Source organism: Macrobrachium nipponense, chromosome 1 (assembly GCF_015104395.2).
Source record: "Macrobrachium nipponense isolate FS-2020 chromosome 1, ASM1510439v2, whole genome shotgun sequence".
In the NCBI taxonomy this organism is placed as follows: Eukaryota; Metazoa; Arthropoda; class Malacostraca; order Decapoda; family Palaemonidae; genus Macrobrachium; species Macrobrachium nipponense.
In genome coordinates, this window is record NC_087200.1 from 169,859,217 (window position 1) to 169,871,705 (window position 12,489).

Below are 12,489 nucleotides of genomic sequence, written 5' to 3' on the forward strand. Positions count from 1 at the left end.
TGCACCACATGAAGTGAACTGACGGCACTACTCCCCTCCAGGGAATAACTTGTCTGTACCAGTGGTAACCAAGAGTACCAAGGTATGTACTTGCTGTAGATGAGCACTTCACTTGGCAAAAGTTAGTCTTGATAAATTGATAAACTGTCTGAAGAAACAAAAAAGCAGACAAAACTTATTTGTAAACTCAAGCTGTGAACTTACCATCTGCTAAAAGCAAAATCCTTCTATAAGCTAAAACAAAATTATGGGGAGTTTTTATGAGGTTCCCTGAACCAAAATACTTCTGGTGTTTTGGGAGAAACAACAGATGGATGCAGTGCTATGAAAGGCCATGTACTAGAGCCAAAGCCACAGTGACATGTAAAAGAAACAGTGATACGTAAAAGACAAGAAATGATGAGTGAAAAGCAGTGTGAGATGTGATGATTTAATTAAACATTATAATGAGCCTGTTATAAGGATGATACATGAAAATGTTGATTATATAAAATAAAGTAAAAAATGAAATCCTAAATCATACTAAAAATTCTGCTAAAAAATGAATCGGTAGCTTCTTCAACCTACAGAACAGTAGCCACACTATTACCCTGGAAGTACCTTTGTTACCAATTTAAATAACTGAGGCAGCACTTCAGTAATGTTCCATCATTAGCAGTCAATACCTCAAGTACTACACCAATCTTTGAGAACAAACATTTAAAGTAATTTGTATTTTTCTTAGGAATACAAACTGGAGTTTTTCATATAAGAGGTACCCTTCAGTGCATGTGTTGGACCAGCTGTGCACTGACTAATGGAGAAGAGGGGGGAGAAGATGACTAAAGGCTAAGTTGGTATACTTTTCTTATATCACGCTAAAACCTATGTTCTATTTTTAAATAAAATGATGATCACCAAACCTACATACTACCCTATATGTGTTTATATTATTAATGTGAAAAAGAGAATATCCCTCCTGCCTTTTCATTAAAATAAATAACCATATTTTATATTAATAAGGGCAACCTTATTAGTAATACCTACTTTTTCAGATAATGCTGCAGATCTTGTGACATTTGCCTTCTAATATCCAAGGATCTCAAGACATGCTGAACCATAACAAATTGGATAAAGATGTAACAGCCTGAATGATATATGAACATTTTGGATTTGTTTGAATTACATAAATTATGAAATGCATTAAACTTACTCAATGACTGGAAAGGAGAACTTCTTAGTAATTTTTTCAGCACTCTCACAGGAAACAAAAGTGATTTGATTTTATGAAAGCTAGGCTCAAGCACTGGGGCATTTTTGGACTTTCTGCTTACAGAAATAAAAGTGGTTCATGTCCTTCAAGTTCCAGCTAAATCCAAAGAGGTAGATATGGAGCCAAGCCTACAATTTCAAAGTGTGCAGAAGTTGAAGGGGAGGTTGTTTTATTAATTAACTGATAATACAGTGGACAAAGGAGAACTCATTCGAAAGGGAAAAATTTCAACAATAACCCCCTACATGTTTATGTTGCAGAAAACAATATTCAATTCTATCAAGTTCTATTTCCATTCTGGTAAGTGTGTGTTATGTCCCCACTTGCAGTTACAAGTAACTGCTTACTTGCAAATGTAGGTAAAGTCTTCAAAATTATACACGGACTTTTTACACTTTGTATTATTGTGGACCCTTTAGAACATTATATATACTCTTGTGATAGAGTTTTTCCCTAATAGGATAATTTCTAGTGCCTAGCTGGATACGGTTAAATTGCAGATGAAAGCAAGGAATCTTGTGAGATCTGGCAACACTTGCATATACCAGATGAAGAGTGGTCAAAGACCATGCACCCACGCCACCACGTCAGTCTTTTCTTAACTGTCTGGACGAGAGTTGTGGTTGACCTCTCTTGGACTTTACCCAGTTCTTTGCCCGTTTCACTTGTGTGTGTGTGTGTGTGTGTGTGTACTGTTATTATGGCTTTTTCTGCTCCATCTCAGCCTCATCAACGTGTGTGCCCCAGAATTCCAGGTTTTCCGTGTTCTCATTTTTTGGCTTCAGCAGTAGGTGTCGCTCTAACGTTTGTACAATAACAAATCCCTGCACGGAATGCTGTGCGTGGCCTAGAGAGCAGTGGAAGTTATTTTATAGTAATAGGGAGCATCGTAGGGTTTTTACTCTTCCTCCGTGGGAGGGTTTTTCTTCTCCTCTTCCCAATGCTTCATTTCCTGCTGCTATCACACCCCATGCTAGTGTTGTGCCTTTGTCCCCATCCTTTTCTTCCATCAATTCGTTGTTGGAAGTATTGGGAGGCCCTCAGGCTGATTTATGCAATGTCGCCCCTTTTTCTTCTGGAGTTAATTTGATTCCCGAGAGGGAGGAGGCTTTTTCATCATTGTCTTTTATTTCAGAGTCGGAGGCATCCAAAATGGCGGCGCTTTGGGGGATGCTTGGGCTACGAGGACCACTGTCCTCGGAGGGTTTGCTGGTGCACTTTATGGATGCTCGCTATCCCCCTCCTCATCCTGTCCAGGCCCTCCCTCCTCCTCCTGGCCTCGTCTTCGTGGGTAGCCGAGGTCAGCCATTTTGCATTGCTCCGCCAGTGACGATTGCTGCTTCTTCAAGTCAGAGGGAAGCTGTGGCATCAGCCCCACTAGTGACATCACAGGGTCAGTCATTTTGTATCCCTCTGCTAGTGGCGTCTGCTTCCTGTTCAGATCAAGGGGAAGCCGTGACGTCATCGCCGGTTATAATGTCACTTCCATCGATTACATCCCTCCCAGTCGTCTCCAGTGCACTGCCTTGCTCATCTATGTCGTCATCGTATGCTGCTGTGACATCTCTGCCATCCAGTTGCTGCATATGCCTTCCATGTCGTCGGACCCTTCTCTTGCTGATCCATCAGAGGCTTTATGCCAGGCAGTTCTTAAGAGGTTGGATTCTGTTTAAGAAGATAAGTTGGCTCCCATGTCGGTGAGGAGGACTGGATGCAAGTGTGTTGCATTGCCCCAGCCTCCTGTGAAGAGATTGTGTAAGGAGCCAGTGCTGTTTTCCTCTCCTTCTCCCCCATCTCTGCTGCATCGGTGTATCAAGCGTTAGAAGGCTAAGGACTTTGCCCTTTCTTCGTCTGTGAGTGAGGAGCAGCACGCCCGTGTTCCTGAGAGTGTTGGTGTTTCGGAGAGTGTTAGTGTATCTTCCCCTGTGCGATCTGCAGTGGCTGCTTCGTCCTCTGCATCAAGTTGCAAGTGTGTTGCAACCTCCCTTGTTCATGCACATGTTGCAGTGCTCCCACTTCTCCTTCTCCAGGCCCTATTCGTCGTCGTAAGGATCTCAAGGTGCCTATCAAGAGGTCGAAGGTTGTGAGCGCAGATTTGGTGCAGCAGGAGTGTTTGCCTGCCCCTTTCCCTGCAAGACCGACTGGACGTGCCCCAACAAAGGAAGTTGAAACGATGACTTGGGATCCTGCATAACTCAGCTCCCAGCAAGGCTTCCAAGCAAGGAGTGTAAGAGTCCTACTCTCCAAATTGTTGAATCCACGAATGAGATTGACAACTTCTGTAAAGGAAGACAAAAACTCTTGCGTGTCTCCCTCCTCCTGCTCCGGCATCGGAGACCGACGACGAGAAGGGTGTGCAGGCTTATCTAAAGCGCCCTCCTCATTTAAATTAACGGAAGAACCAGCAGCCAAACAGCCCGAAACACCAACTAACCTGTCTGGGCTGGATCCAAGCACCAACTCCTGCAACAAACCAACCACAACATTAGGGACATCACTGCGCACTCTCCCAACAGATGACTCTCTTAACATGGCTGCAAACAGGCACGGGTATGGCAGATGTACGAACATATGTCAGTGAGGAATCCTGAACACTCGAGATAGAATGAGAATCCCTTGGAGTCAATCCAAGGGATTCTCATTCTATCTCGAGTGTTCAGGATTCCTCACTGACATATGTTCGTACATCTGCCATACCCGTGCCTGTTTGCAGCCATGTTAAGAGAGTCATCTGTTGGGAGAGTGCGCAGTGATGTCCCTAATGTTGTGGTTGGTTTGTTGCAGGAGTTGGTGCTTGGATCCAGCCCAGACAGGTTAGTTGGTGTTTCGGGCTGTTTGGCTGCTGGTTCTTCCGTTAATTTAAATGAGGAGGGCGCTTTAGATAAGCCTGCACACCCTTCTCGTCGTCGGTCTCCGATGCCGGAGCAGGAGGAGGGAGACACGCAAGAGTTTTTGTCTTCCTTTACAGAAGTTGTCAATCTCATTCGTGGATTCAACAATTTGGAGAGTAGGACTCTTACACTCCTTCTTGCTTGGAAGCCTTGCTGGGAGCTGAGTTATGCAGGATCCCAAGTCATCGTTTCAACTTCCTTTGTTGGGGCACGTCCAGTCGGTCTTGCATAAAGTTAATGCCTCTGTTTCAGATCAGGATGGTTTGCTTTGCTCTTGGGGCTCTGCCAAGCTGCTAACCCAGCCTCTCCCGAGGCATAAGAAGTACTATGCTACGAACTCCGCTCTTTTGATGCCATGTCATCTTAACCCAGACGTCATTCGTCTGAAGCCAGGACTGACTTTGGAGCAAGTGAGGTCGGTGGCTCCATCCTTGTCTCCACTGAATGTCTCAGCGTTGGAACCTACGGCATCCTCCGTGTTGCAGACGGTTTTTTGGTTGGACTTCTGGTCTATGGTCATTGCCAAGATAGCTTCTAACAGGTCCCCAAAGGGGTTGATGAGTGCTTCCTCACTTGCCAGTTTGTTGCAGTCCAAAGGCAAGGTGTTTTCGTATCTGGCTCACCTCAGTGTTAATTTATGGGCTATCCTTCTACTGGTTAGAAGAGACGCAGCTTTATCCAGGATGGAAAGATCAGTTGACCCTGAGTCCTTGCTGACATTAAGGAATGGAAATCTTTTGGAATCACAATTTCTGTTCCCTTGGACCAAGCTGGTGGATGCGATAGACCGGCTCTGGGCTGACACCAAGGACAGATTAGTGCACCAGGCTGAGTCAAGTCAGAGTCTCATCCTCAGAGACATCCAGCTCCTCCTCCTCCTCCCCCTGCCCAGCAGCAGTCAAGAAGATCATTGCCTGGTATGCTCTCAAGGAGTTTGGTTTTGGCAGGGCCTCCCCATTCCTTTAAGCCAAGAAGGGGCCCCAGGGGCATAGGTAAAGGGGGTCGTTGGTAAGTTAGGCACCTCTCCCTCTCCTGTGCCACAGGTATGGGGGTGCCTGTTGGGCCCCTGGGCCAAGTGGCAGAGTTATGGGGCAGAGAAGTGGGTGACAGATGTCCTTCGGGTGGGGTATCTACTGCCATTCGACTTCTCTCCCCCTCTCTCAAACCAGCCGCAGCTCAGGAAGGTGTGTCCTCCAGATTCTCTGTTTCTTGGCTCTCCAGGAGGAAGTGCAGAAGATGCTGGACAAGGATGTGACAGAGGAAGTGGTGCGTCCGTTTCCAGGGTTTTACAGTCACATCTTCTTGGTGTTCAAGGCGTCTGGAGATCGGAGACCTGTGATTGACTTATCCACCTTGAATCACTTCATCAGGAAGACATTCAGTGTTGGTCACTGTCAGGAAAGAAGACTTCATGCTGTCAACACTCTTGAGGGACGCATACTCCCAGATCCCTATTCATCCGACGTCCAGGAAGTTCCTTTGCTTCTCTCTCGGAGACAAGGTCTTAGAGTTTAAAGTCCTGTGCTTTGGGCTGACCACAGCCCCTCAAGTGTTCACAAGGGTCTTCTCTCTTGTCTCAAGTTGGGCCCATGCTCAAGGGATCCATTTGCTGAGGTACCTCAACGATTGGTTGGTCTTGGCAGGTTCCAGGAAAAAGCTACTGCAGGACAGAGATCGTCTGCTTCAGTTCGGTCTGGAACAGGGTATCATGGTCAACCACGAAAAGTCTAACCTCATACCCAGTCAAAGGATTCTTTACCTGGGCATGGTCATCGATACAGCGGTTGCAAGAGTTTTCCCGTCAGATCAAAGGTTGGAGAAGTTGCGAGTGGTGGCGCGTGACTTCCTGTCGGAACCACATCAGGCAGCTCATCAGTGGCAGGTTCTTCTGGGAGTTTTGTCTTCCCTGGAGAAGTTGGTCCCTCATGGGCATCTTCATCTTCGGTTTTTACAATGGAGACTGGGGGAATTCTGGTTTCTGGCAGGGGACTCACCCCTGTTAAAGGTTTCTCTGCCTCTGTTTGCTGTTTGTTTGTTTGTATGGTGCTTTTACGTTGCATGGAACCAGCGGTTATTCAGCAACAGGACCAACGGCTCTATGGGACTTCCAAACCACGTCAAGAGTGAACTTCTATCACCAGAAATACGCACCTCTCACTCCTCAATGGAATGGCCGAGAATCGAACAGGCGACCACTGAGGTGGGACACTAATACCATACCAACCACGTCGCTGAGGCGCTTTCTCTGCCTCTGGAAGTGAGAGAAGACTTTTGTTGGTGGTTGGACAACAGAAATCTTTTGAAGGATGTCCCTCTGCGTTCTCTTCCACTGGACTTCCTTCAGTTTTCAGACACCTCCCTCGCAGGTTGGGGGGCTCATTTAGGCAGCCTCAGTGCCTCAGGCATTTTGGAGTTTGGAGAACAAATAAATAAATAAACCAAGGGTACTGAGTAGAATTTCATATATACAGGATCAATACAAGATCTTATTTCTATTAGGGTAGAATGTTTCATTTCAAAAGTTAAAATAGTTTATATGAAAATGTTAATTTGTTGATGATGATGATGATTTAACAAATGCAAATCTTGATCAGGCTTGTCTATCTGCTTCTACATATAAGCTTCACACCAACATCATTTTGTTAATTATGTACTAAACTTTTACTTGCATCTTCCTTCTCAGCTGTCATTTGACAAGATGGCACCAATAAGCAGTTAGTGGCCCATGTCACGTATATATTGGTACCAATACTCTATTATCAGCACCGATAATCAGAAATCAGCACTTTATGGCACTAAAAATCTCTAATGCTCAGCGGTAGAAAAATGCCATAAAACCTGATCGCCAATAACCGGGGACTGCCTTTATACAGTCACTTCAAAGAAGACTTTAAAAATCAACATGAGGAAGTTACCAAGATTATCAGTACAAAATAAATAAAAAATAACACAATGTGATATAGCATAAAGAAGTCACTCTTCAGATAGTAAAAAGTGACTTTAGATAACCACTGCAGATTACAAGATGTAACAAAGTTATCTGGCATTATGCTACCTGGATCATTGACACCACACAAAAAATAAAAGAATGCCACAAAAATGGTAATAGAAAAATGAAAATACTACAAGAAAATGTACTATATTTTCAGACAAGAAATGTGTTAAAATTGATTCACTGCAAAAGGCCAGGCTCCACAACAAATGATAACCAGAAATGAAGCGATATTGTAAAAGATCAATTATATCCAATTTGAAATATTTTAGAACTTGAATTTGTTGCAAAAGGGCAACTCCTGCAAAAACTGAATAACTCCACTGAGTTAACCAATATTTTCTCCAAGAACTTAGGAGAGAATGTACTTGCCATCCCTGCTTTAAGATACAGAGAAATCATGTCTTTCATGTCTTCTAAACTAGATACTTGATCAACAAATACTTAACAGCCAATGGGACTGAGCAGTCATTACAAAAAGTTTGGTTAGCATTAGCCATCAAGAAGTAATGAGCGAATTACCTATGACCAGTCTGAAGAAGATAGACAGAGGTGCTTTCCATTGACTGCGAGAGATATATTCCAGTTAATAATTGTACATAGAAAAGTCATGTATGTAAAACATCATAATTCAATTGATGAACAATATATCATAGAGTTCTGAACCTATCACTTGGTTCCCACTTCAGGTCTGCAAGCATTCATGACTTTTCTATTGCCTTACATCTTATATACTATTTGTAAATTACTCACTCTAATGCATTACAGTTCTTTCCTTTATATTCTGTTATTTTGTGCTACTACACATTTACATTAGTTTAAACTCATTTTTTTTATTTGACTAAACTTCATGTCTAAGCTATACTATTATGTTAAATGTATGTTTTTTTGTCCAAAGAGAACGCTCTCAATCTTGCGTTTACGTTGTATCAAAATGTTTTAATTTTCCTTAAAAGTCTACCCCTTTTTAAGAAGTTCATACTGAATTATTTAAAGATTTCTTTCATGACAATTATAGTCTGTTTAATCATTGTAAATTGTGTTTTGGGTTGTAAAACAAATATTGGGTTTCCCCTTGTTGCATTGATTGCATATTTTCTCTATCCCTATGCCATATCGCCCACCCACTGTGCTTTGTAGCGTTTATGCTCTCCTTTCTTGGAGTTTACTGCCATTAGAACTGTAATTTGTTGTACCAATTGATTTGTGCGTCTTGTTTGTACCCTTTTTGTGATCATTTGAATGAATTGATATACATAAAATGAAGTATGGGACCTGTGTGCTCCCCTTGTCTGTTTGAATCTTTGCAAAGAGAGAGAGGAATAAAGGAACCAAGAGAGTAACCACGAGTTTCCTTTCTCCTGAGTTTTTTTGAGTTATTGAGGAGACTATCTCAAAACGAGGGCCTTCTGGCCCACAAAAACCAGCATGGTGCTCAGACCTCAAAAGAAGAAAAAAGTTAAGAAGAATTTCATGATTTTACAAAAGAATCTAATGAGTTACAAGAACTTAAACTGGTGGGACTAAGGGCCGAAACATGGTTGCATTGTGTCACAGAAAATTTAAGTGATGCCCTTCTAGGCAACCCAACATGGCAAAAGATGACATCCTAGTGGACCAATTTGACTACAAGAAGGCCGAGTGAGACAAAATAAATCAAAGGGTGGAATGCTTGATCAAGAATCCTAAAGAAGTTAAAAGAGGAATCCATGAGGCCAACAGTATTCTCCAACAGGTAGGAAAAAACTATGTTGCCACTGCAGACTCCCTAGAAAGGTTAGGTAAAGACAAACTAGTACATTCTAACAAGCCAAGCCTAGTGAGGGCAGTATATGTTCTGCAAGTGAGGCTTGTAGTGAGGCAATTAGTGTGCAATTGAGCTGGTGAAATTTGAGGGAAAAGAACAGAATGGATGCTGTTCTGTAATCTGTTCAAGGATATTGTTAATGACAATCCTATGCCTCCTGTCTCCAAATTCATGTACCTTCCCTCTCTACTGGAGGGCAAGGCGAAGAGAGTGATACAGGGCCTAGCCCTGATAGCTGCTAATTACAAATTAGCATGTCAGCTGTTAGAAGAGAGGTATGCAAAACTAAACAAGATCATTTCTGCCCACATTCAGGACCTATATGCAAATGGTTTGTCATAGAAACCAAAGTACGTCAACCAACTCTAGCCACTGCGGAAATTACAAGATGATTTAGTAGCCCAAGTCCGCAGTTTAGAGGTTCTTGAGGTAGGAGGGGACCAATATAGGCTGGTATTGGCACCCATGATCTTGTCCCTGCTCCCCCACTAGATTCAATTGGATTGGTCTTGCAGTGAACAAAAAGAAGAAGACTTCGATGAGGTGCTAGCATTCCTGCAATGAGAAGTAGAGGGGGCGGAGAAAGGAACGAGGCCCTTATGGGGCTCAACCACAAAAATACTGAGGATCCTGGTGTGGAAAAAGGCAGAAAATGCTCAGCCAGGGTTCGGCCTCCACCCTTCAAGTATCATCAGAACCACAGTGCTCCAAAGCTGCAGTGTGCATTCTGTGGAAAACTACATCCCAGTGAAAAGTGTTTTGGTATAGGGAAGCTCACAATTCAAGAATGACAAAAAGCTGTTCATGGGAAGCAGCTGCTTTTTAAGTGTTTACCAACTGGCCACTATGCAAAAGGTTGCTGGGCCAAGTGTTTTAAGTGCAAGGGTGGTAATCACCACACCTTAATTGCCGAAGTTTGATGCGAAACCCCCTGTAACTCCCAGTGTAAAATTCCCTGAAGTGGAACAAGTGCAGGGGGAGAGTGACTCTGTTACATATGTGGGAGTAGCACCTTCTGAGTCATGGGCTAGGGCTATTAAGAAATGCTGTGTATTACAGAGAGCAAGAATAAAAATTGTAGGCCATCAGGTATAACCTCTGCCAGTGTAATGTTTGATTCAGGATTGGATTGGTTCTACATTTCAAAGAACTTGGTAAAAAGAGTCAAGCTTACCTGGCTGACCTCTAAGCATTTATAATTTTCTACCTTTTGGGGGGTTAGGCCTCCAAAGCGGATTTGCGAAGTATTATGAAGTGATGAGACTGGGGGTAAATAATCAGAGATATAGTTTTAAGGTTGCTAATATTACTAGCTTGACCACTAGGCCTCTTCCACACTTTGGATGTGTCCACCCACACTCAACATTTATGTTATATGCAATTTCTGTATGTTAAACTCTGCTGTATTCAAGTTTACATCAGGTAGGATTCATAGAGCATTATAATATGCTGATCTGTCAAATTTTGTTAATGCACATATAAAAAACTCCTATGATGAAGGTACTAGTCTCAAGAGTAAAGCTGTGCAAAGAAGCAGTTACTGATATGTCATCTTTTACACAGTGGTTTCCTGTGCAATGGACCTAAGCAGAATAAGTGATAATGGAATTTACATTGTACAGTGGTACCTCGACATATGAAAGGCTCAACTTACGAAAAACTCGAGATACGAAAGCAAATACGAAAAATTTTACAGCTCTACATACGAAAAGTTTTCAAGATACGAAAGGTTGTTGCTGTATAGTCCCGAGATTCACCCGGACCACCAATAAAAATTTTAAAACTCCCGCGCCGCCAACTGAGTAAACTCGCCACCATCCTCCCGCTCTCCCATTGGTTCCTGATGCCTATCACCCCATAAGATCCTGCTCTCCTATTGGTCAGCATCTACCCCTTGTGCTCTATGTATTCTATTGGTAAAAGGATGCTGTAAATTGTAAAACTTATTCATGCAATACATTTAATAAAAAAAAAACATTAGGTAAAGATAGAATAAAGAATAGAAATGAGTGGTTATTATACTGTTTGGTAGTTTCAGTAGTTGAAGAAAGATAATGAAAATTTATGGCTTACTGTGTAAAGTGATTGCTTGGCGATCGTTCGATACTCGTAAGTGCTGGATGTAAACAGAAGTTTGGAAGCTTTTTTTTGTTTGTTTATTATAGTTAATGGTTACTTAATAATTATTTGAAATGAGTACGTGCAATACATTTAATAACAAAATTGTGAATTAGATATAAAAAAATATAAAATAAATCAGACTGCCAACAAATACGTATTTTTTAGAATTCTTCTTCTGTTTTATTATTACGTTACGTGTACGTATGTTTCATTATAGCTATCAGTAACTCCCTATCTCCATTAGGTAAAGATAGAATAAAGAATAGAAATGAATGGTTATTATACTGTTTGGTAGTTTCATTAGTTGAAGAGAGATACTAATGAAAATTTATGGCTTACTGTGTGCTAGGAAAAATGATTGCTTGGCGTTCGTTCGGTACTCGTAAGACTGGTAAGAGCTGAATGTAAACAATCGATTGGAAGGTTTTTTTTGTTTGTGTATTATAGTTATTGATTAATTAATAATTATTTGAAATGAGTACATACTGATTATTTATACATTTTATTGGCATATTCCAAGCTTTTAGCTCTTAGGTTTAGATGTCAGAATCATAGACTAGGCTACAGTAACAATCGCTAACATAGGCTAGGCTTATTGCTAAGGAACATATGCTAAAGTCCTAATATATGCAGTAAAAATGGGGTTGAACATTACATGCAGTTGAATATTACTCAAGTATGTACAGTATTTTGCCTTTTTGGAGTCATATTTCTTCGAATCGGCGTCGTAACCCTAGAACATGTGTTTTAGGCCTGGAAATATAATTTACTGGGGTGTTTTTCGAGGGCTTGGAACGGATTAGCCATTTTACATGTAAAATGTGGTCCAAGATACGAAAACTTCATGATATGAAGGGCGCCTCGGAACGGATTAATTTCGTATCTCGAGGTACTACTGTATGGCACTGTATAATGGTTGCTTACACAGTATGATTGTGTTATATTTACACAAATAAAAAAAGTTTCAAAAGCAAGAGTAAAGTTACTGGTGTTATGTATCTTATTAATGAAGTTTGTTTAAATACAACATTAATACACTTATGCAAGTTCATAGTTAATCTGTGTACTGTAATTATGGTATGCTAAGAAAGCATTTTGAAATACTTCATATGTCAAAGTTAATCTATGTACATGTGCTGTAAGTGCAAATATCTGAAAAATATTTTAATGTAAAGTATACAATCTTCAAATGTAGAATGTAGTATATTACTCCCAGTGTTGGTTTCTGTGGTACTGTGGGTAATGTCACTTGAGCTACCAGACTCCAAGCCAGAAGCTGTAAGATAAAAAAAATAATAATAATAGTGTACATGTAACATTTGTTTAACATATTTCGTACAGGCAAGTTTCCAGTGTAACTACTACTCTAGATACAAATTTTAATTTATATTTCACATTACTTTATGATAATGAAGGTTTTCTGTAA

At 41.4% G+C, this 12,489-nt stretch overlaps 1 protein-coding gene across 5 annotated transcripts in view; it reads right to left on the reverse strand.

The window, feature by feature from the left end:
• LOC135219819 (uncharacterized protein DDB_G0271670-like) overlaps positions 1-12,489 on the reverse strand; it is a 217,081-nt gene that overhangs the window by 123,961 nt on the left and 80,631 nt on the right. The window lies entirely within an intron of this gene.